Source organism: Dromiciops gliroides, chromosome 2, assembly GCF_019393635.1.
Source record: "Dromiciops gliroides isolate mDroGli1 chromosome 2, mDroGli1.pri, whole genome shotgun sequence".
In the NCBI taxonomy this organism is placed as follows: domain Eukaryota; kingdom Metazoa; phylum Chordata; class Mammalia; order Microbiotheria; family Microbiotheriidae; genus Dromiciops; species Dromiciops gliroides.
Window position 1 is genome coordinate 642866230 of NC_057862.1, and position 24563 is coordinate 642890792.

A 24563-nucleotide genomic window follows, 5' to 3' on the forward strand; every position below is an offset into this window, starting at 1 on the left:
TTCTAGAAAGCAATTTGGAAAAAAAAAATGTAAAAAAACCCCAACCCAATAGGGGACAGCTATGTGGCACAGTGGATAAAGCACTGTTCCTGGATTCAGGAGGACCTGAGTTCAAATAATAATAATAATAATAATAATAATAATAATAATAATAATAATAATAATAATAAACTATAGCAGCTCTTTTTTGTGGTGCTAAGGAACTGGGAACTAATGGGGTATCCATCATTTGGGGAATGGCTGAACAAGTTAATAATTATTCTACAATTAATATAATGACATACTAATCGTGATGTAAGAAACCATGCAGATATTGGTTTCAGAGAGACCTGGGAATATGTGTATGGACTGATGCAGAGTGAAGTTAGCAGAACTAAGAGAACAATTTTTACTATAACAACAACACTGTTAAAATAAATAAAATCAAAAGACTTAAGAACTCAGCTGAACAATGCAACGATTAACTGCAATTCCAGAGTCTCCCTGATAAATAATGCTACTCACTTCCAGACTGAGAGGTTGATGAACTGAATAGGAAGAATCAGACTCCTGTATTGGACATGACCAATATAGGAATTTATTTTGCTAACTATGCATATATTTGTGGGGGGCGGGGCAGGGCAATGAGGGTTAACTGACTTGCCCAGGGTCACACAGCTAGTAAGTGTCAAGTATCTGAATCCAAATTTGAACTCAGGTCCTTCTGAATCCAGGGGCCAGTGCTTTATCCACTGCACCACCTAGCTGCCCCCTGCATAATTTGTTACAAGGAATTTTTTTGTTTTTGTTTATGTTTTTTGGTTGGAAGGTGGGAGGAAAAAAGGAGAAAAGACAAATCCTTATTGAAAAAAAAATGAAGTGATCTGCCAAAGGTCATATAGATGTTAAGTAGCTGTTTGGATCCCTTGTCTCCAAAATCCAGATCTCTTTCTATCACACCATAGTGGGCAAAGTCCTCTAAGAACTTCCACAAAATGGTAGAGCCCAGGCTGAGTGATATGAGCTATGTGAGCCAGCGTGAAGACAGCTCAGAATCAAGAGTCCTTGGGCCTTGGTTTTTTTCATCTGTAAAGTGAGGAGTTTGGACATTGATGGCATTTGGGGTCACTTTCAGCTCTAGTTCTGACATCCTGTGGTGCTGAATTTATTTGAGTAGGAGGGGAGAACTAGGCACCTCACCTCTCAAGTTGGGAGTTGTGGAGACCCAGACACTATCCTGAAAAGGTTGGGCCATACAGAGACCCAAAGACATCTCGAGGCCAGTGCTAAGGAAGTTACTATCAGACCAGGCAATATGGCAGGACCAGTCTGGGGAGGAGCTTACCTGGGATTCTGTCACTGGAGAAAGGAAGTGTGTAGGTTAGAAAGTGACTTAACCATGGCCAGTTGGCAAGAGCTGATAAGGAACTTCCCCCAGGTGCAGATCTGGGCCCTCAGATAGGCAGCCATCTGGAGGAGAGGGGCCAATCTGAGGAGCACATACGGGCCACATGCTCCTTGGAGCTCCCCAGGCTGGCCAAGACCAGCCTCCATCTTCCTATAGGCTGCCTCTCTGGGGTTACTCAGCACGCCTCTCCATGCAGTGGAAAGTTGAAGGGAGCCACATTCATTATAAACCTTGCCAGTCTTCTTACACCTTCAGCCCAGTGCCGCTGGCTGCTTTTTCATTTCTTGAACAGGACAACCTATCTTCTGACCCTGGGTGTTTTCAGTGGCTGTCTCCATGCCTGAAATGCTTTCCTTCCTCATTGCCACCTGCTGACTTCTCTCTACCTTCTTTCAAGTCCTACCTAAAATCTTACCTTCTTTAGGAAGCTCTTCCTGATCCCTCAATTCTAGTGTCTTTTCTCTGTTGAGTAGTTCAGATTAATGCTCTACCTACCTTGTTTGTAAATTGTCTTTTGCTTCTTATCTGTTCTATTAGACTGTGAGCTCTTTGAGAGCTGGGACTGTCTTTTTCTTTCTTGTTATCCACAGCCCTTAGTGTAGTGTCTGGCACAAAGTAGGCACTTGATAAGTGTTTATTGATCAACTAACACAGCTCTGCCCAAGTAAAACAACTGCTTGATTGCATAGGTGCAACCTCAGAATGTTTTACTTTGTCAGAATAGAGCAAATTTGGAGTGTCTCCCAAGATAACTGGCACATTTCCTGATCTGATATGTTTGCTTCCTTAATTAGAAAAAGGTAATATCCTGGTTTGTAGGGAGTCAGGTAGTTAGTGACATGGGCACCAGCATTGTTAGCCATCTGTAGCAATTACTGGCCATGGCCATCCTGGGAATTGCTCTGAACCCAGGAGTGCACTAGACCAAAGCTTCTTAAACTGTGGGTTTTGACCCCATATGGGGTCATGTAGCTGAGTGTGGGGGTAGTGAAAAATTTGGCAATGGTAAAAGGTTATGTATACCTGTTTTATATACCTGTACATCAGGAGTCACATAAAAATTTCTCTGGTGAAAAGGGGTCGGGAGTGAAAAAAGTTTAAGAAGCCCTGAGCTAGAGCCAGCTCAAATCAAGAATCAATTGTTAAGTTTTCAATGGGAGCATTTGGAACTCAGAAATAAACAAAAGCTACAAATCAGGGCTTAAATTTATTGTTTTGTGGTAATTGAAAAAATGATAATAATGCAAATCACTCTTTCATAAAACATTTTTTCCATATTTGAAGACCGAGAGGTATCTCCCCTAATTCTTCTCTTCTTTAAACTAAGCATCCTTAACTCCTTCGATTTTTGGCCATGTTGATTGCTCCTAAGTTCTGTCATCATCTTATTCATTCTTCCTTGTCTAAGGTAGTTTGTTTATGCCCTTTCTAAAAAGTGATGCACAGGGGCAGCTAGATGGCACAGTGGATAAAGCACCAGCCCTGGATTCAGGAGGACCTGAGTTCAAATCTGGCCTCAGGCACTTGGCACTTACTAGGTGTGTGACCCTGGGCAAGTCACTTAACCCTCATTGCCCTGCATAAAAAATTAAAAAAATTAAAAAGTGATGCACAAAATATAACAAAAAGGAAAATGTTGGAGGGGATTTGAGAAAACTGGAAGTGATTTGATTTATGTATATAAGCACTTTATAAGTATGTATTGAATATTTTGAATTGTTCTGCCTGGCCCAAGTGGGCAAAACTAGATTCCCCTTCATAGGAAAGCTGGATTGTCATCTGTTAGAGATGTTCTAGAAGAAAATTTTATGTGGTTAGGAGGGAGAAACTAGATGGCTTCACAGTTCCTTTATAATTTTGAGATTCTCTGATGCTGACATTCTGAGAAGGCTATACCCTCAAAATCCAGGGCCAGTGCTTTATCCACTGCACCAACAGTGGGTTAGCATTCCTTGTTTAAGGTAGTTTGTTTATGCCCTTTCTAAAAAGTGATGGACAAAATATAATAAAAAAGGAAAATATTGGATGTTGGAGGGAATTTGAGAAAACTGGAATGCTAACCCACTGTTGGTAGAGTTGTCAATGGATCCAACCATTCTGGAGAGTAATTTGGAACTATGCTCAAAGGGCTATAAAACTGCACATCTCCTTTGATCCAGCAAAACCACTGCTAGGTTTATATCCCAAAGACATCCCCCCAAAAGAAAAAAAATACTGATTTATACAAACATATTTATAGCAGCCTTTTTGTGGTGGTTAAGAATTGGAAATCAAATGAATGCCTATCAATTGGGTAATGGCCAAACAAGCTGTGGTATTTAATTGGAATGGAATATTATTGTGCTATAAGAAATGACAAAAAGGATTATTTCAGAAAGGCCTGGAAAGACTTACATGAACTGATGTATAGTGAAGTGAGCAGAACCAGGAATATGTTGTGCACAGTGACAGCAATATTGTTTGACGAAGAATTATAAATGACTTAACTATTCTCAGCAATACAATGATCCAAGACAGTCCCAAAGAACTAATGATAAAGCATCCTATCCACTTCCAAAGAAAAAATTGATATTGATTGAACACAGACTGAAGCATGCTATTTTTCACTTTCTTTCATTTTTTATTCAAGTTTTCTTAAACAAAATGACCAATATGGTAATGTTTTACATAATTTCAAAAAAAGAGTGATGCACAGAAGAGTATAGTACTCTAGCTATGGTCTAACAATAGAGTCATCCTACCTCTTCCTAATGACTCCCATTTGGAATGTGGAGATCTCCCTGTAAATATAGTTGTGAGAGGAAGCTTGGTGGGGCCCCAGAAGAAAAAGTTGCTGGAAGACAAGGTATTTTAACCATTGCTGCCATTTTTCATGTATGGCTAGACTCAAAGAGAAGTCACAAAGTGATCCAAGTACTTAGACATTCTATGGGAAAGCTGGGGCCCCATCAGGTGTCATAAATTGGATTGAACTCTGGCTTGGTCAATGGCTCATTATCTGAAGTAGCCAGACCAAAGGTTGCAGTAATTGACAAGACTAACAAACCCAGGAGCTCTGGTTTACACAAAAACCAGTTTTCTGGATGTCCCTAGTAAAAAGTCTAAGAACCTCAACTATTTTATTTGAAATGGGTAGAAAGACCTTTGGTGTGGCTTTGCAACCAGCTTCTCACCACCAATCTTTCCTCACCTTTGATCCTCAACCTTTCAACTACCTTATAGAATGACTCTCTTAGAAATTTCTCCTCTACAAGGAAAGGAGGGTAGTATTGAATAGATTTGGAGCATGCAGCTGATGGTCATGGGGAGGTCATGTTCTAGACCTATGCTCAGCCTTTCTGTGTCTTCTCTCTGGAAGCCTCAGTTTCCCCTTTCACAAAGTAAGGGAGTTAGTTTAGATCAGCTACTTATGAACTTATTTAAAAATATTTTGTTAAGTGTGTTTCAATATAATTGCTTTTCTTTATAATCTTATGTGTTTTGTTTTAGGCATTTAAAATCATTATTCAGAGCAGGGGTCACTTTACCAGATCACCACAGTGGTCCAGGAAATAAACCAAGTAGACTGGATGGTGATTCTATAATCCCTTCCTTCTCTGATTCTATCATCAGGTCAGATCTGATCTGGAGATCTAGAATCATAGGAGAATGTCAAAATTCGAAGAATCAAAAAACTCATAGATGTGTTGATCCCTTCACTCAGTGGAGCTCACAATCCACCTATATCAATCTGTTTTTTTCATCCTTATAAAAGTCTTATCCATGTCCTTCCATAAATCCATACAGTTAGTGAGCAGCAGAGCTGAGGTTTGATTCTCTGTCTCTTGACACCAAAATTCATTCCACTCCATTGCCAGCCGGCTCCTCCACGAAGCCTCTCCTCACCCTCTCAGCTGAATGTAATTTCTCCTAGATGACTGTGTCTGGCTCTCTTTGATCCCACTCCATTCTATTTTATATCCAGTGGAGAGCTCTTACTGACTGGGGAAGAGTGTTAAGTTTTCAGTGTGGGCATTTACACCTTGGAAATCAGAAAATATTCCAAGTCAGAACTTCTATTGTTTTTTGATTGTTTAGACTTAATAGAGTGATGGAGACAATGTTAATAATTCAGATTACACTTAATCTGTCTACATTTTATCCCACAAAGAGCTGGTTGTTAAATATTTACCAGCACATCACTGCTTATATCATACTTTCTTAGGTTTAAATTGGCTACAAATCTCCCCCTTTCTCCTGTTCTCTATTAGAAATTTTTATTAAAATTGAATTGGAACAGTTACAAGGGAAGGAACTGATTTCAAAAGCCTTGCATCTCTTCCATCAAGCAAAAGCACAAAGGGCTCCCCCCACCCACTCCCAGTGATTTACCTCAGAAAACAGATTCATTTAGGAAGGACGTTGCAACAAGGACCTCTTTGAGTGCAGGTAAGGGATGCTGACAATTATGAAACAAAAGGTGATTCCCTAAACTAGCTTTCTCTTCCTCATTCCTCTTTAGCAATGACCACACTTCTTCCACCCTGAGCTGTAAAGTCTTCTGCAGGCAGCCATGTCACACTAACTAAACAAGTTGACTCAAACAATCTCCTTACTGTTGCAGGGAGGTGCCCATTGCTTCCTTCCCCATAAGGTAAAACACTGTAGAGGAAAGAGTATTTGGCTTGGAGTCAGAGGACCTACATTTGAAATCTAGCTCTTCTTAATTATTACCTATGTGGCCTTGGGCAAATCACTTTACTCCTATGAGCCTCAATTTTAATCATCTGTAATATAACAGATCTGGCCAAGTGTCCCCCCACCCCAGATCTTCTGGACTGGGGTGCCTACTTACTAGGGTGCAAATGCCTAGCTCCATGGAGACTTACCACCCATTGGGAGTCAGGATTATTTTATTCATTCTATGAATCCTCAGTACCTCACACATGGGAGGTGCTTAATAAGTATTTGTTGATTGATTAATTGGTGCCATGCATCTGATGACCCTAGCTCATTCCCTGGCATTCTGGGGATTTTGATTGGTTATTGTTCAAAATATTTAGTGCAATGCAGACCTAGTTTGCTGCTCCTCTGTCATCATCATGCCAGACTCTCATGTTCTGGTATTCTCTGACTTCTGACTACTGGGCACTTCAGCTCTTGCCTTGGGGCCCAGGGGCCGAGGGGTTAGAAGGCTAGAGAGATTGTAGAGATCTGAGAGGTATGGCTGGCAAGAAAATGCATTCATACTATTCCTGGGCATCTCCATTTCCTTATTTCCACTCTGGGTGAGGTAGGACCCACCTTACCCCCATTAACTGTCCAACTCATCTAAATTTCATTATGTAAGGAGGGTGAAGGTTAAAAGAGGAGTTAATTCCATTTCTGTAGTGTAAACCACCTTTTGACATACAATTTGTTTCCTGCCCCCTCCACTGTTCACTGTGTTTTCATTGTTATCACCTGTACTTTTTATTTTCTTTGTTCTCCTACTCTCTCTTTATAAAGAAAAGGATGGTGAAAGAAGAGTAGATTAAATATCATTCTCCAAATCTACTTCTATTCCCTTACCCTTATCTTTCTTTTATCCAGAGCCCAATAACAGTTTTTTTCCTTTTTTCCTTTTCTTTTAAAACCCACTTTAAATTTACCCTCCTCAAAGTTTTCCTTAAGACTAATCCTTTCCTTAATCTACTCTGCCCTTTTCTCCCCTTCTCTTCTTCCCTTATTTCCTTGTTGAGTGAAATGTATTTCAGTACCTAGCTCTGTGTGTCTATTTAGTGCCCTACAATTGAATGCTCATATTTACTTTTTTATGTTTCTCTTCATTCCTGTGTTTATATTTCAAAATTTCTACTTAGCCCTGATCTTTTCCTTAGGAATGACTGAAAATCCTCTTTTTATTAAAGGTCCACTTTTTTTCACTATTGTAAGATTATACTCAGTTTTGTTGTTTAAGATATTCTTGGCTGTAAACCTATTTCTTATTTTCTGCTAGAATATCACATTCCAAGTTCTATGGTTCTTTAGGGTAGTGGCTGATATATCTTGTATGATTCTGACTGTGGCTACTCATTACTTGAATTCCTTCTTTCTGGCTGCTTGAAGTATTTTTCCTTTGACCTAGAAGGTCTGAGTTTTGTCTATAATATTCTTGGGAGTTTTCATTTTGGAGTTTCTTTTGGAAGGTAATCAGTGGATTCTTTCTATTTCTATTTTGTCCTCTGGTTCTTAGACATCTGGACAGTTTTCTTTTTTGATTTCTTGAAACAGTATTTCTAGGCTCTTTATAAAAAATGGAATTCAGGTAATCCCATGATTCTTAAATTACTTCTCTTTGATCTATTTTATAGGTCAATTCATTTTTTGCTGTGAGATACCTAATAATTTCTTCTATTTTTGATTCTTTTGACTTTGTTTTATCACTTCTTGTCTTATGGAATCATTAGCTTCTATTCCATCCAATCTAATTTTCAGGGAATTCTTTTTTTTTCTTTGGGTAAGGTTTTGTACCTCTTGTTCCAGGCCATTGTTCTCTTTCCAAATCTTTTTTCCATCACTTTCACTTGGTTTTAAAAATAATTTAAATTTTTTTTCTCTCTCTTTCTCCCTCTCACCCACCATTTCTCTCCCTCCTCTCTCTCTCCCCTACTCTTCCAGGAACTCTAGTTGGATTTATGCCCAAACTATGTTTTTCTTTGAGACTTTGCTTGTAGATGTTTTATAGCAAATTTCTTCTTTTGTCTCATCCTTTTGTGTCTTGAGCATCACTGTCACAATAACAGCTTTTTGTGGTGAGAATTTTTTTTCTTTATTCATTCCTCTATCCTACTTCCTGAATTTATACTTTGTGTTGGGCCAGGCTCTATGTACTTTAAGGGGAATGTATCAGCTGAACTTTTGTTCTGTTTTTCCTTCTGCTGTTTCTTGGAGGATATATTCTATTCTATTCAAGTTGAGGGCCTTCAAATTTTCAGTGCTTCTAAAGTGGTGTGATCTGGGACAAGGTATGACCATTATCCTCCTGGTCTAACCTCTGTAAATTCCTGACCTGTGTTTGGGTCTGTACAACACTCCTGTAGGTTTGCCCCTGATTGTAAGTTCCAGTAGACTTTTGCTGGATTCAGTCACTTTCAACTAGCTAGAAATATCTGACCTGGTTATTCTTATGCAGGCTTTAGATTGGGCTGGAGGCTGGAGTCGGGTCTCTGCTCCACTTTTGGGAACAGACTTACATGGCTACTATTCGTTTCTGAACTTGCTCTTCAATTTAGAACTCTACCCATAGGGGGCAGCTAGATGGCGCAGTGGATAAAGCACCGGCCCTGGATTCAGGAGGACCTGAGTTCAAATCCGGCATCAGACACTTGACACTTTCTAGCTGTGTGACCCTGGGCAAGTCACTTAACCCTCATTGCCCTGCAAAAAAAAAAAAAAAAAAAGAACTCTACCCATAAGCACAGGTGTCCTCCTAGGACCTACTCCAGAGGCACAGGTTGGTCTCAGATCTGTGGCCTAGAACTAGGTAGTGAATGATAGAGTGGCCAGTTGACACTTTTCTTACATTTTACACAAAGTCAGGCTCCCCATGCATGGGTGGTGAGATGCTATTCTTGTCCTGGTGCACATTCTCCTTATACTGCAATGCTCCTTGAAGTGACCCTATTGTCTGTAGATCTCTCTCTCTGTCTGTCTCCCTATCCTGTCCTGGATTGGAAAAATGATTCACTGTGATTTTTTTTCTTGACTCTCCTAACTGGGATTTGGCCTATTATTCCCATAATACAGAAGAGAAAACTGAGACTCAGAGACATGAAGGAACTTGTCGAAGCTCATATGCCCAAGGGAAGGAGATTGAGGAGGGAGGGATGCTGAGTATACTAATAAGCAACTGTCTACATGGGTTATTTAGCACTGGGTCTCAAAGTGTGGTTCAGAGAACTCTGGTGGGGGTCCCTGAAACCCTTTTAGGGGGTCTATAAGCTAAAAAACCCTATTTTATAGTAATATTCAGACAGTTTAACTTTTAATGTGGTAAATGTCTATAGATGTAACCCATATAAACAAAAGCTTTTTTTTTTTTTTTTTTTTGCAGTGGGGTGGGGAGGGGAGGAAGATCTTCAATAAATTTCAAGTGTCGGGGCAGCTAGGTGGCGCAGTGGATAAAGCATCAGCCCTGGATTCAGGAGGACTTGAGTTCAAATCTGGCCTCAGACACTTGACACTTATGAGCTATATGACCCTGGGCAAGCCACTTAACCCTCATTCTCCTGCTTCAGTGCCTCCCCCCCCCCAAAAAAAAAAATTAAGTGTCTTGAGGGATCCTGACACCAAAAAGTTTGAGAACTGGTGATTAAAGGAGAGCCTTCCCTTGCTCCAAAATACCTCCCAAGCTGTGCCTGAAATTATACAATCAGTGGTTCATTTCTTTCTTTTCTTTTCTTTTCTTTTTTTTTTTGGTGGGGCAATGAGGATTAAGTGACTTGCCCAGGGTCACACAACTAGTAAGTGTCAAGTGTCTGAAGCCAGATTTGAACCCAGGTCCTCCTGAATCCAGGGCTGGTGCTTTAGCCACTGCACCACCTAGCTTCCCCAAAGTGATTCATTTCTTTGGGTCTTAAAGGGTTTCCAGACTTCAAGGATCCCCTTTATTTAGTGTACTTGTTCTTAGAAAGGGAAACTCGTGCAGTTTTTCCAACATAAACTCATTGAGAGTAGGTATTGTTTCATTCTTTGTATTATTTCTATTTATTATTTAGTGTCTCCAGTGCCTAACACAGTGCCCTGCACATAGTAGGTGCACACAAATGCTTATTGATTGATAAGTTAGCAGCAGATACTTTATCCCTCTTCCTCAAGTTCAGAATGAATACTAACTTCAGGGTCTGTTTCCAAATTTTGCCTGGAGTTGTTCTTGGCCAGCTTTACAGAACTGCAAAAGGAAGAGGGCATGGAGTTGTTGGGAGCTCTGAGCTGAACCCTCTTTTCCTCCTAAGTTTTTAGTAAAAGCTTTTTTCTGAACATACTCTCTCACTTCTTCTTTCTCAGGCAACCACAAAATGCATGATATTCAATACTTGTCTTGACCCTGAATGAAAGCATGCCCTGAAGGGGTCACAGGCTGAAGATAGGGATGAGGGCTTGGCTTCTGGTTTGGAGGTTCTCCTGGAACTGACCAGATAAGGCAGGCCCTGGCATTTTATATGGGAAAGGACCATGGAAGTGAATGGCCATTGTAGCTGGGGGTAAATGGATTGGGTTTTCAGGTTGAAACTTTGAGCCTGTAACAGAACAAGGATGAACAAAGGTGGGACTGACCAATTGAAGGAAGGGATGATAGATTTGATTGGAGAGAAAGCATCATCTCTAGCTCTTTTATGATTCAGAATGGCTTCATAGCCTGTCTCTTGTGGTGGTTTTTCTCATGCTAGATTTCTTCATGTAACTAGGACAGCCTGGCCTGGTGGTAAGGAGGCAGTTTGGCCTAGTAAAAAGCAGAAGTGTCAAACATATTGCCTGCTGTTTGCATACAAGCCAGCTAGGCTCCCTAGTGCTGCCAGATCCAGATTTAAATATAATTGGAGGGGCAGCTAGGTGGTGCAATGGATAGAGCACCGGCCCTGGATTCAGGAGGACTTGAGTTCAAATCCAGCCTCAGACACTTGATACTTACTAGCTGTGCGACCCTAGGCAAGTCACTTAACCCCAATTGCCTCACCAAAAAACCCAAAACCCAAAACAAACAAAAATAAATAAATAAAATTGGAAAATATTTAATAAAACAAATGCAGTAAGGTATAGATAATGTTAATTTGTGGTTTTTTAAGTCAATCTATGGCCTGCTGGTATACTTATGTACCCTTTAGTGGCTATGTTCCTTTGGAGTTAGACATTGCTGGTGGAAAGGGCCCTTGTTGTTTTGTTGTTTTTCAACTGTATCCAACTCTTTTTAACCCCATTTGGTGTTTTCTTGGCAGAGATCCTGGAATTGTTTGCCATTTCCTCCTCAAGGTCATTTTCCAGATGAGAATATAAGGCAAACAAGGTTAACTGATTTGCCCAGAGTCGCATAGTTGGTAAGTGTCTGAGGCTGAATTTGAACTCAGGAAGATGAGTCTTCCTGACTGTAGGCCTGGCACTCTATCTACCATTTCACCACCTAGCTGCTACTTAAGGACCCTTGATTTAGTTTCTAGGCTTGATTCTTTAACTAGTTCCTTTCGTGATCTTAGAAATGTCTCTTGTACCTTCTGTGTTTCACAGCATTCAAGCACCAGTCAGATTGAATTATTGTGAAATTATTTCTTATTTTGAGCAGAAATCTGGGATAATAAAGAGTGAATCTAATCTCTCTTCTATAAATTAGTCCTTCAAATATTTGATAAAATGATTATGTCCCTAAAGCCTTCAGGTTAAATATTCCTCATTCTTTTGCATGTTCCTCAAAAAGAATGTTTTCTAGATCCCTTCCCTACTAGTCCCCTCCACTAGATTTTCTTTAGTTTGCCAGTATCATGTTTAAAATCAGATGCTCAGAAGTATTGTGAATATTCCAGGTGTGACATGACTAGCCCAGATACTGGAGGGCCGTTCTTTTCTTTTCTCTGAACAATACATTTCTATTAATGCAAATTAAAATCACACTGCATTTTTAGCAGTAATGTAACAACACTCTTGGCTAATACTGATTTGCCAGTTAATGATAATAACAATAACAAATGGTTAGCATTTACTTAGCTCTTTATGGTTTGCAAAACACTTTATAAATATTTGATCTTTATATCAACCCTGGGAGGTAGATACTATTATTATCACCATTTTACAGTTGAGGAAACTGAGGCAGACTGAGGTTAAGTGACTTGCCCAGGGTCTTACAGTTAGGGCCTAAGGCTAGATTTTAAGGCAAGGATTCCTAACTTCAGGTCTAGTTCTCTATCCTCTTGCAAACCCAACGTGTTCCTCATTAGATCTTTTAGACTTACCCTTCTCTTTACCTGTGTTGGTGATTTTTTTGGGGGGGGTGGGGGGATGAGGCAATTGGGGTCAAGTGACTTGCCCAGGGTCACACAGCTAGTAAGTGTCAAGGGTCTGAGGCCAGATTTGAACTCAGGTCCTCCTGAATCCAGGGCCACTGCCTTATCCACTGTGCCACCTAGCTGCCTCCTGTGCTGTTGATTTTTAGAGTTATCTAATGCATTAAAGAAATCTGTTAAGTTTCGTCCTGTTGGCTTTGATCCAGCATCTCAGCCTATGGACATAATTTTGAATCTTGCTTTTGTAATCCACCTTATTAATTATTCCTCTCAGTTTTTTATATCACCAATGGATTGGATAAGACATATGCTTTCTATGTTTCATACAAAATCATAGAATGATAGCCTCATAGAGTTGGAGTTACCTTAGAAATTGTTCAATCTACTGATCAGCCTTTGCAAATGTGTGGAACTCTTTAATATTCAAAAACATCATGGGTGAAAAAGTCTATACATCCTCAGAGAGAGAACTGATAAACTCTGAGTATAAATTAAAACATACTTTTTTCCACTTTATTTTTCTTGCTTTTTTTTTTTTTTGCAATATGGCTAATATGGAAATATGTGTGCATGACTTCACATTTACAATCAATACCATTTTGCTTGCCTTCTCAAAGGGTAGGGAAGATGCAGGAGCGAGGGAAAGAATTTGGAACTCAAAATTTTAAAAAATGAATGATAAAAATAAACCAAAACCAGGCAGCTAGGTGGTGCAGTGAATAAAGCACCGGCCCTGGATTCAGGAGGACCTGAGTTCAAATCCAGCCTCAGACACTTGATACTTACTAGCTGTGTGACCCTGGGCAAGTCACTTAACTCCCATTGCACTGGAAAAAAAATAAAAAAATATTAAAAATAAAAATAAACCACAACCAATACTGGTCCAGCACATAATAATATTTGTACTCTTTGTAGTACATCAATACTTTAATGGTTTCCTGATTTTATTGATAATTAAGGTTGCAAAGCATTTTGCATACATTATCTCATTTAACCCTTTTAAAACTTACAAAGAAATACTACTATTACAAATAAGGAAACTGAGGCTTAGAAAGATTAAATGGCTTGCATGTGTAGTATCCAAATTAGGATTTGAACCTAGTTTTTCCTTCCTACTAGTCCAGCTTTCTATTTAACAATGTGAGTACTTTCAGTCGCTAGCCAGTCAATAAGCATTTATTAAACGCCTCCTGTGTGCCAGGCACCATGCAAGCACCTAAGTATTCTACCATCTATTCAATGGTTCATCGTTCATAAGAACTAGTGGGATACTGGTGAATGTCTTGATAACTATGGGATATATTAGGCCTATTCAATTCCCTTGAACGACCAGCATAGTAACTCATCAAAAATGGAAGTATTAAATTGTTATTACTTATACTTATTGAACCCATCCTGATTTCTAGTAATCATGTTTTTAAGAGTTCAAAAATTATCCATTTAATGAACTATTCTAAACTTGGGTAAGTCTTTTGGACCCCTTTTTCACATTATGGATAGCAGTGCAAAGCTCATCCCTACGATTTCTGTCCTTATTCTGATCATTGGGAAGCCATTGGGAGCTGAGGCACCTACTTAATTCAATCAACTAAGGACTTCTGCTATTGCTTTACCTTTATTGGGTTTGAATTCTCTCTTAATGATATTACTTATACCCTTCTATGGCTTGATCTTCTCTTTGATGGAGGAACAAGAACAGGATGACTAGAACAGTTCTGCTTTCTCTCTGTCATCTGTTAATGTGACACCATCTGCCCCAAGGACAGATTACTTTACTTTTTCTACCCCTAAACATAGTTTAAAATGCCCTTTTTGTAGACCGAAGCATTTTCCACAAACCACAGCCCATTCCACTCATTAGCTTTCCTGATAATAGTTTGGGGGAGGCAATGGAGTATAGCGAAGGTAACACTAGACTGTAAGTCAAGAGACTGGGTTCAAGTCTTGATTTTATATGTCTTCTAGCAAAATTACATTATCCCCTTTGGGTCTCAGTTTTTCCACCTGTAAAATGGAAATAATGATTCCAATGGTTGAGATTGTTGTCAAAGTTATGTATAAACACACTAATGATTTATGATTTCATTAACATGGAGAATTCCTGGCAGAGTAATTTATCCTACCAAGACAGATCTTATCTATAATTTAGTAGATTAGTCTTAGGGAAATACCTGAGAAACATAGATTTTAAGTGACCTGTGAAGTATCCCACATCTAGCAAATGTCAAAATGGGATTTGAACCCCAGTCTTCTTGACTCTGCCTACAATGTAATGATGCCTCCAGGACCACAGAGGTCTTAAGATAAAATGAAGTAATGTCTGAAAGCACTTTGTTAACAAATGCCCGACTTCCTCAAGTACATGTCTGATCATAATAATGTTGTTATTCAGTCATTTTTCAGTTGTGTTTGAATCTTCATGAGCCCATTTGGGGTTTTCTTGGAAGAGATATTGGAGTGGTTTGCCATTTTCATCTCCAGTTCATTTGATAGATGAGGAAACTGAAAGAAAGAGGGTGAAGTGACTTGCCCGGCGTCACATAAGTAGTAAATGTCTGAGGTTGGGTTTGAACTCAGGTCTTCCTGACTCCACACCTGGTGCTCTATTCACTGTACCACCTAGCTGCCTCAACCATATGACTACTCTACCTAATACATGGCACTAATTCCCTATGATCTCCAGGATCAAGTATATACTCCTCTGTTTGTCATTTAAAGCTCTTCACAACTTGATCCCTTCTCCCTTTTCCATTCTTCTTGCTCAATATTTCCTTCCATGCACTTGATGGTCTGGCCATCTTATGCTTTTATACTGCTATATGCCATCTTTAGAATATACTCCTTCCTCAACTTTACCTCCCAGAATCCCCAAATTTCTTCCAGACAGTTCAAGTGCCATCTTCTACATAAAGCTTCTCCTGATTTTGAGTTCAAATCCCGACTCAGACATTTACTACCTATAGGTCCCTGATGAAATCATTTAACTTTTCTCAGCCTTAGTTTCCTTACCTGTACAATCAGGATAACAATAGCAAGGTTGATATGAGGATAAAGTGAGATAATACTTGTAAGTACTTTGCAAGCCTTAAGGTGATCTATAAATGCTATTATTGTTATTACCATTATTATCGTTACTCTCAGCTGCAGTTGTTCACTTTCCCAAAACTCCCTTTTATTCCCTTTGTATATACCAACTGGGTGGCATCAGGCAGCTAGGTGGCACAGCGGAAGACCTGAGTTCAAATCTGGCCTCAGAAACTTACTTGCTGTGTGACCGTGGGCATCACTTAACTCTGCCTCATATTCCTCACCTATAAAATGAACTGTAGAAGGAAATGGTAGACCACTCCAGTATATTTGCCAAGAAAACCCCAAATGGGTTCACAAAGAGTTGGACACAACTGAAATGACTGAATAAAAAAAAATACATTCTGTATAGACTTAGATATATGTGATCTATCTCTCACATGCTTGAGAGCAGGGACAGTTCCACTGTCTTTGTAGCCTAAGAAAAGTGCTGTGTCAGGTATATAATAGACATCTAATAAATGCTTGTTGATTGATTATTATACAAATATAAGGTGGTCTTATCTGTATTATTACAAACCTATGTTCCTTCTGTCCTTTTCCCCAAAATAATTTTCATTGATTTCTTTTGCTTTATAGCAAATAACATGTTTTTTAAAAAAGAGGAAGAAAAGAAAAAAGCCCAGTAAAGCCAATAAATACATTGAAAAGGGCCAAAATATATTGCAATATTCCACAAACTGAAGGGACATTCTTTATCTTCTTTAGGGATATTTTTTCTTTCTCATTTTGCAACCTTCAATTTTGATTGTTTTGTGTTCTTTCCATTTATATCATTGTATTCATTGAGTATATTGTTTTCTTAGTTCTGCTTATTCCCTTCTGCATCAGACTATGAAAATCTTTCTGGGCTTCTCTGTTCTCATTATATTAATTTTTTTTTTGTAGCACAGTAACATTCCATTACATTCATGTATCACAGTTTGTTTAGCTATTTCCCAATGGATAGGCATCTGCTTTGTTTTTGATTCCTTCCTGCCACAAAAAGTTCTGCTATAAATATTTTGGTGTAGATGAGGATTCTCTTACTGATGACCTCCTTGGGGTATTAGTCTAGCTGAGTAATAGAATATATAGGTCAAGGAACTGGACATTTTGTTCTATTTTTTTTACATACCTTTGTTCTAATTTAATTCAAGTCCTTTAAAACTTTGAACTCATTAGAAAGCTCCTTTTGTTGCCACATTAATCTCTTTAGTTACCTCATTTACTACCTCATCAGTATCAATTGATATTTTTATTGACAGAACTTAGTTTTTTAGAAATCTTCCATCCTTCATGAGTTGAATGTTTCTGGGAGCAGGGTTCTACTTTAATCTCTCTGAACCTCAATTTCCTCAATAAAATGAAAATAATAATATCTGTAATAGCTTCCTTACAGGGTTGTTATGAGAATTGAATGAGATGAATGAATGTAAAATACTTTAAGAAACTTAAAATGTAATTTAAATGGTCTATTACTTTTTTCCAACTTTTTTTGAAATATGTTTTCTTACAACATACAGTACATATGTGGCCATGCATGGTAGTCCCTTCCTTTGGAATTAAAATTTTCAAGATAAAATAGTGACTTTGTGTCACAGTTCCTATCACTTTTATTTATTTATTTATTTATTTTTGTGGGGAAGTGAGGATTTAGTGACTTAAGGGGTTACACGGCTAGTAAGTATCAAGTGTCTGAGTTCAGATTTGAACTCAGGTCCTCCTGAATCCAGGGCTATTGCTTTATCCATTGCACCACCTAGCTGCCCCCTTCCTATCACTTTTACATTAACAAATTTTTCCTTGCCAGTCAAAATTACACCCATACTTTGATTCCAACCATTTGTCTCAATATTTGTACCACTTTTCACTGTGACTTTCTTTACATCAGAACTTTTTGGAAGGAACCCAGGACTGGGTCATGAGGCCATGATTTTAGAATCCTGGAATATCAGAGCTGGGAGGGATCTGAGAGATTATTTAATCTAGTAGCCTCATTTTTACAGCTCGGTGGTGCAATGGAAGGGCAGCTGGGTGGTGAAGTGAATACAGTGCTCTGCCTGGAGTAAGGAAGACTCATCTTCCTGAGTTCAAATCTGGTTTCAGATATTTACCAGCTATGTGACCCTGGGTAAGACACTTCACCCTTTTTGCCTCAGTTTCCTTATCTATAAAATGAGCTGGAGAAGGAAATGGCAAACCACTCCAGTATCTTTACCAAGAGAATCCCAAATGGGGTCATGAAGAGTCAGACATGATGGAAGACCAATTGAATTAATGCAGTAAATAGAGCACTGGACTTAGAGGCAGGAAGTCTTGACTTCAAAGATTACTCCAGATACATACTACTTGGGTGACCCTGGGCAAGTCCATTCTCTTTGCTTAGCCTCAGCTTTTTCCTCTGTAAATAGTTGAATAATGAAGAACCTTTATCTCCCAGGGTTATTGTGAGGATCAAATGAGATAATATATATTAACCACCTCATTAATCTTAAAGCACAACATAAATGTTAATGATTACAGGCTAGGAAACTCAGATTGGAGAGTTTCAGAGACATGGATAAAGTCACATGGGTATGTCAGAGGAAAGATATAAACCCAGTTTTGGTCCCACTCACTTTGGCAATGGACTCAATGTATGACAACCTAAAACAAATAATTTCCCCTCTCTATTTCTTTGTTTAACCAATTTTAAAATGAGGTAGAATTGGATTTAAAAAGATCAAAATATAAGAATTTCCTAAAAAGCCTCTAAAATGAACATAAGATCCATCAATAAGAAGCCACCAGTTTCCATGATAAAATAAAGTCAATGATTTTGAACCCAAATTGGTCTAGATGCTGTCTAAGGTCTCTATCAGTTCTAACATACTTATCTTACTATGTTGCTAGGTAGTTTTGACATTATCTTCTTCTCTGGCTCTTGTCCACAGTTTGCAGTTCATTTGCAGTCATAGACTTAAGGTCCATTGGAAGAATAGATACAACATTTCCCTATTTCATGTAGTGATGTAAGGAAGGTAATATAGAAAATGTCACTAGCTTGTGTTATCTTGGGTGAGTCATTGCCGTGTATTGTCAGTAATCCAGATTCCATGTGTAACGATCAAAAACAGTTCCCCAGTCTTGGTCGGAAGAGTGAAGTTAGTGGCTGAACCCACAGGGTCACCAGCAATGTTCAGATTACGTCTGATGGTTTGCAAAGAGCCTCCTTCCATAACCTGTAACGGGGAGTTCCTTGATGATGACAAGTCTAAATCAGGAAGGTGTTTTCCTTCTCAGAAACTCACTGAAAACCCACAATGGATGGATTTCCATAAGACTGAGGAGTTTTGGGGGACCCCTTGTCAACAACGGCAAGCTCCATTTTTCTCTCCCTTACCAATGGAACACATGACACTCAGGTGACGTAAGCCAGTGTGTTTTCTTTATTTCAAGCAGAAAGTTAGTGGGAAATATATCTTTCCCTTATACAGGGGAGGGTGTCTAGGGTTGCCAGACATTTGAGATTTAAAAAAAAATCCTTTAGAAATTTTTCCTCTTAAGGTCATTGGACCATAGACTGTTAGAGCTGTTTAAGAGTTCTTACGTGTATTACACCAGAATCAGAAAGGAATTTAGCCCAGACTTTCAAAATCAGGGTGGTGGTGGGGTGGGAAGCTAGGTGGCACAGTGGATAAAGCACAGGCCCTGGATTCAGGAGGACCTGAGTTCAAATCTGGCCTCAGACACTTAACACTTACTAGCTGTGTGACCCTGGGCAAGTCACTTAACCCTCATTGCCCATCAAAATAAACAAACAAACAAAAAACAAAAACAACCCAGGAGGGACCTAAGCACCTGGAGGGAGGGAGAGGAAAAGGAATAAACATTTAAATAATCCCTACTATGTGCCAGGGAATATGCTAAGAGCTTTTTACAAATATTTTCTCATAAATCCTCATGACAACTTTTTGAGATAGATGCTGCTATTTCCCCATTTTACAGTTGAGGACACAGAGGTAAATTGAGGTTAAATTATTTGCCCAGGGTCACACAGCTAGTAAGTACCTGAGACTGGATTTGAACTTAGCCCTTCCTGACTCTAGGTCAAGTGCTCTAGCCACTGTATTATCGTTTGCTTCAACCTAGACTCTTAAAGCTAGAAGGGGTGGGGCAGCTAGGTGACGCAGTGGATAAAAACACTGGCCTTGAATTCAGGAAGACCTGAGTTAAAATCTGGTCTCAGACACTTGACACTTACTAGCTGTGTGACCCTGGGCAAGTCACTTAACCCTCATTGCCCTGAAAAAAAAAGAAAAGAAAAGAAAGCTAGAAGGGAAGCTTAGTACTGAAACCTTTAAAGCTAGAAGGAACCTCGGGACATACTTGGAGTGTAATAGTTGAGGGGGACTCTGGATATCATTGAATCTAAACCCTTCACTTTAGGTATGGGGAAACTAAGGCCCTGGGTGAAGCTATAACTTGAGGTCAAGTAGTTTGTTAGTGACTGAGATGAGAGTAGAACCCATATCACAGACTCACACAATTGTGGCATTTCATAGATGGAAGGGACCGCAGGGACCATCTAATCCAATTTATATGTGAAAAGAAATTCTCTTTATAAACATCAGACCGGTAGTCATAGAACCTTGGCCTAAAGGTTCTGTGGGTACACCCTAATTATCTCCGGAGGCAGGCCATTCCCCTGCTGCATCATTCTAATTATCACATCAGTATGAAATTTAACTCTTTTCAATTTCCATCCATGGTTCCTAGTTCTGTTCTCAACAATCAGAGTAAATCCAATCTTTCTTCCAGGTAATAGTCCTTCAGACTTGAAGAAAGTTATCCTATTCCTCCTAAGTCTTTTCTTCTCCACAATAAACATTTCTAGTTCCTTTTGCAGAATTGAATATGGCAGGGAATTGAGGTGCCTTTTTCAGATACTGTCTTCCCCATTAAAGCATACATGCTAATTCACCTCTTTACCCCGCCTTTCACATTGTCCATCGCTAAGGTGTGTATCAGTAAATGACCACCTAGGGGGCAGCTAGGTGGTGCAGTGGATAGAGCACCAGCCTGAGTCAGGAGGACCTGAGTTCAAATCTGGCCTCAGACACTTGACACTTACTAGCTGTGTGACCTTGGGCAAGTCACTTAACCCTCATTGCCCAACAAAAACCAAACAAAAACAGATGACCACCTAAAATGTCTTTTCTTTAATGTTTCAAGGACCTGTGATTTAACTGCTATAGATATTCCCATCACTGATTCATGCCTGATCTTCCAAGGGGTTAGTGTGGTCCAAAAATTTTGTCACCAACCCTTTTGTGATGACTTATTCCAACCTGAGTCAAGTTGATTAAATGCCCAGGCCTGTACTTGAAGCCATTGCAGACTGGTAGGATCTGACAGAGTGTGCGGTCTACTGGTATAGCATTAAAATTTCTGTGCCATGGTGAGCCCAAGTGGAGGGGCTGTCTCAGAAAGTAATTCTTTGGCATGATGGAATGAGAACTCTTAGGACAAAAATGGTGGCTATAATTTGTTCTAACAGTCAGTCAGTCAATGTGCATGTGTTAAATGCTTATTATGTGTCAGGCACTGGTCTAAGTTCTAGAGATTCAAAGAAAGGAAAAAAAAAATTCCCCAGTCCTGCCTTCAAGGAGCTTACTTTTTAATGGGAGAGACAATATATAAATAACTAGGCACATTCAAGATGTATTTAGGGAGTAGATGGAAGATCATGGTGAGGGGCAGGCATTAATAGTTTGCCTGGTCTTATTCCAGTCTCATCCAGTCTTTGAGGTGATCAAGTCACAAGATATTTCTTTCTCTCTCTTTGTCCTCTACTTCAAATCTGTTTCACTTTATTCTCTGAGTAGAGATGGCTGCCTGACTTTAAGTACTTGCCACACAATCCTCAACAACTTTAGGGAGTTATTTGTTAACCATCTTCCTCTTTGTTTTGAGGTTAAACATGGCATTTCCTCTTGATGGGTGTGATCTTAGGTGGTGATGTAGTCGTGGTTGAAGAGATTTCCATTAAAAACCAAGTTTTCCGATTGCTCAGAATGTTCTTTAAAAAATCCCTATTATTCTGAATTGTGTACTTGGGTTCCATCCAAAGGTGAGTTCTCATTGAGAAAATCTGAGTTAAATTCATCAACAGATTGTCTTGAGTTATATAGAAATAAAAAATAAAAAAAGCTTCTATCTTTTTCAGTTAAGAATGTTCATAATTGGAAAGGTCATACTTAGATGGCAGCCAGCTCCTATCCACCAGCTCCATGCTTTACATCCTTCTAAGAGGCTCAGGTGGCTGACATACGATTTTGTAACTCACTCCCAAGGTGACCCGTTATTCTCTTTGAGCCTCAGTTTTCTCATCTGTAAAATAAGGTGATTGAACCAGATGGGCTAAAAGATCTCTTTTAGCTCTAAATCTATGATCCTATTAGTATGTGAAGCCTGGGTTTGAATAAATGAATTGACTCAGTGAGGGATCTGTTGGCTAATGTTTCCCTTATGGGGCTGATCTCCTTATTCCAGTTCATTGGGGGTACTTTTTTTTTTTTTGCGAGGCAATGAGGATTAAATGACTTGCCCAGGGCCACACAGCTAGTAAGTGTCAAGAATCTGAGGTTGGATTTGAACTCAGGTACTCCTGAATCCAGGGCCAGTGCTTTATCCACTGCACCACCTAGCTGCCTGCCCCCCCCACCCCGGGGTACTTCTAAGGTCATCTAAACTTACCTTGATAGGATTGACAGACCAGAAAAAGAAAAATGTATTCTGAAAGTAAAACAATTAGTAAAGGACTAGGAAAGTACTTTCAATACATTTACTGTGGGGATTAGAGCCTTATCTCTGACTTCACATTGGGGAAAGCCATTTCTTCCAAGACCCACATGTCAACATGGGGAGAGCATTACATATAACTCTTGTGTGGTCAGACCAAAAGTTGGGAGGACCCATTCATGAAGCATCTGAATAGCTTCTCAGAGTGTCCTATTGCTTGCCACTCTCTCAACCACAGGGAGAAGTCCCTTTTAGAAGCTGCTGGGTGGCACAGTAGAATGTTAGATATATGTTCAAATCCAGAGTCAGACATTTACTAGCCATGTGACCCTGGGCAATTCACTTAACCTTTTTCTGTCTCAGTCTCCTCAACTATAAAATGGGAATAATAATAGCATCTTGCTTCTTGTATTGCTGTGAGGATAAAATGTAATATTTTCAAAAACAAATATAAATGGTATATAAATGCTAGCAATCATCATCACCACCACCACCACCACCACCAATTTTTTCTTTTTGGGAGGCAATTGGGGTTAAGTGACTTGCCCAGGGTCACACAGCTAGTAAGTGTCAAATGTCTGAGGTCGGATTTGAACTCAGGTCCTCCTGACTTCAGGGCCGGTGCTCTATCCACTGCGCCACCTAGCTGCCCCACCACCATCATTATTAATGATAATTTCTCATTTACTCTTAGGTAAATGACAGCCGACAGGAAACCTTCTATTGTTCCCCTTTCTATACTACCATACGTATTTCCTTTATGTGTATATTCTATTTTTTGCAGAAGTTTCTGATGTTGTTGGCACAGTCTCACTAGACTGTGAGAATATGTATTAGACCTACCACTTGAACCTGGAACTTCATGAGATGGACATAAGTAAGGGCCAAGACAGATCTTGTTACACCATACTTTAGAGTGTAGTGGAGGGGAGGCTCCAGGGATGAGTGGCTTGGAAAATCCCAGAATAAATGAATTTAGGAAATGCCAAGGTGCCTCAAATAAAAACAATCTTTATTATGAACTTGGCAGACATCAATAAGCATGAATATGTAAAGAGAACAGACAAAGAGGATTGTTGATGAAACTGTATCTATTATGTATAATTATACACACACACACACACACGCAAATATATATATATATTAAAATTAACAGGTAGTACAAATATAGTCTTGCTTCCCTGTGTTTCTTTTTAAATTCCTTCTGTACTCTTCTGAATATTTAAAAAATATCCTTTTCCCTCTCTTCCCCTCTCCTCCTTCTCTCCCTTCTCCTCTTTCCTCCCCTCTTCCCTTCCCCTCTTCTCCTCCTCTCTTCTCCTCCCATCCTCTCTTCCTCAAAAATCCACAGATCTTTCAAAATATAAACTATAGTCTAGCTATGTCTCCTCCATCTTCTACTCGTGAGCTGAATTTTTGAACCCAAGTGTAAGACTTAGCATATAAACCATATTGATAAACCCCATTTAATTACATAGTAGTAGTTGCGGCCCAGTGTTCTAGCCTTTCAAGAACTCTTTGCTGATATGGAAAACTCCATCATCCAATGGACCCTCTGCCCTCCCCCTCTCCCTGGGCATTGGAGAGACCACCCTCAGGGAATAGAGTGGGTATTTGGAATAATAGCATCCTTACTAGAGTGACTGTAGCTCTCCAAGGTGGCTGGTTTGAAAAGAACAACCCAGAGGCTTGTTCTGTTTGGTGAAGGTCTATCATAGGCCAACATTTCAGGTAGTACAATGGATAGAAAGCTGGCCTTGGAGTAAGGAAGACCTGAGTTCAAATTCTTCCTTAGACATTTACCCTGACAAATTTAGGTTTCACTTGAAGACTCCTTATGATGGGGAGATCACTACCTTTCAAAGCTGTCCACTTTCATGCTGTTTTCATTCTTAGGAATATAACATATATCTTCTGACCCTACTCTCTTAGGGCCAGGCAGGCTACATATCCCCTCAGGCTAGCTGGGTACCCTACTGTGTTTGTGAGATGGTCCCTTTCCTGTGTCATCACATGGAGGCCCAAATTCTATGTTTGATTGGAAGCAGACACCCTAGAACATATCACAAGTCAATCTCTATGCTGGATTATCACACTACGTCTTCCTTTTTTCAGTGTATGTTACCTTCTATAACATTTTGTTACTTTGTCTCTGTATTTCTCCATCAAATGGAATGATAGGAGTGAGATATAGAAGGGAGGACTCTGGTCCAACCTCAGAGCTTTAGAGATGAGACTCAGAGAGATGAGGCAACTTGACCATGATCATGGTGAGTGGCAGCATCCGGGTCTTCCTTCAGATCATCAGACTC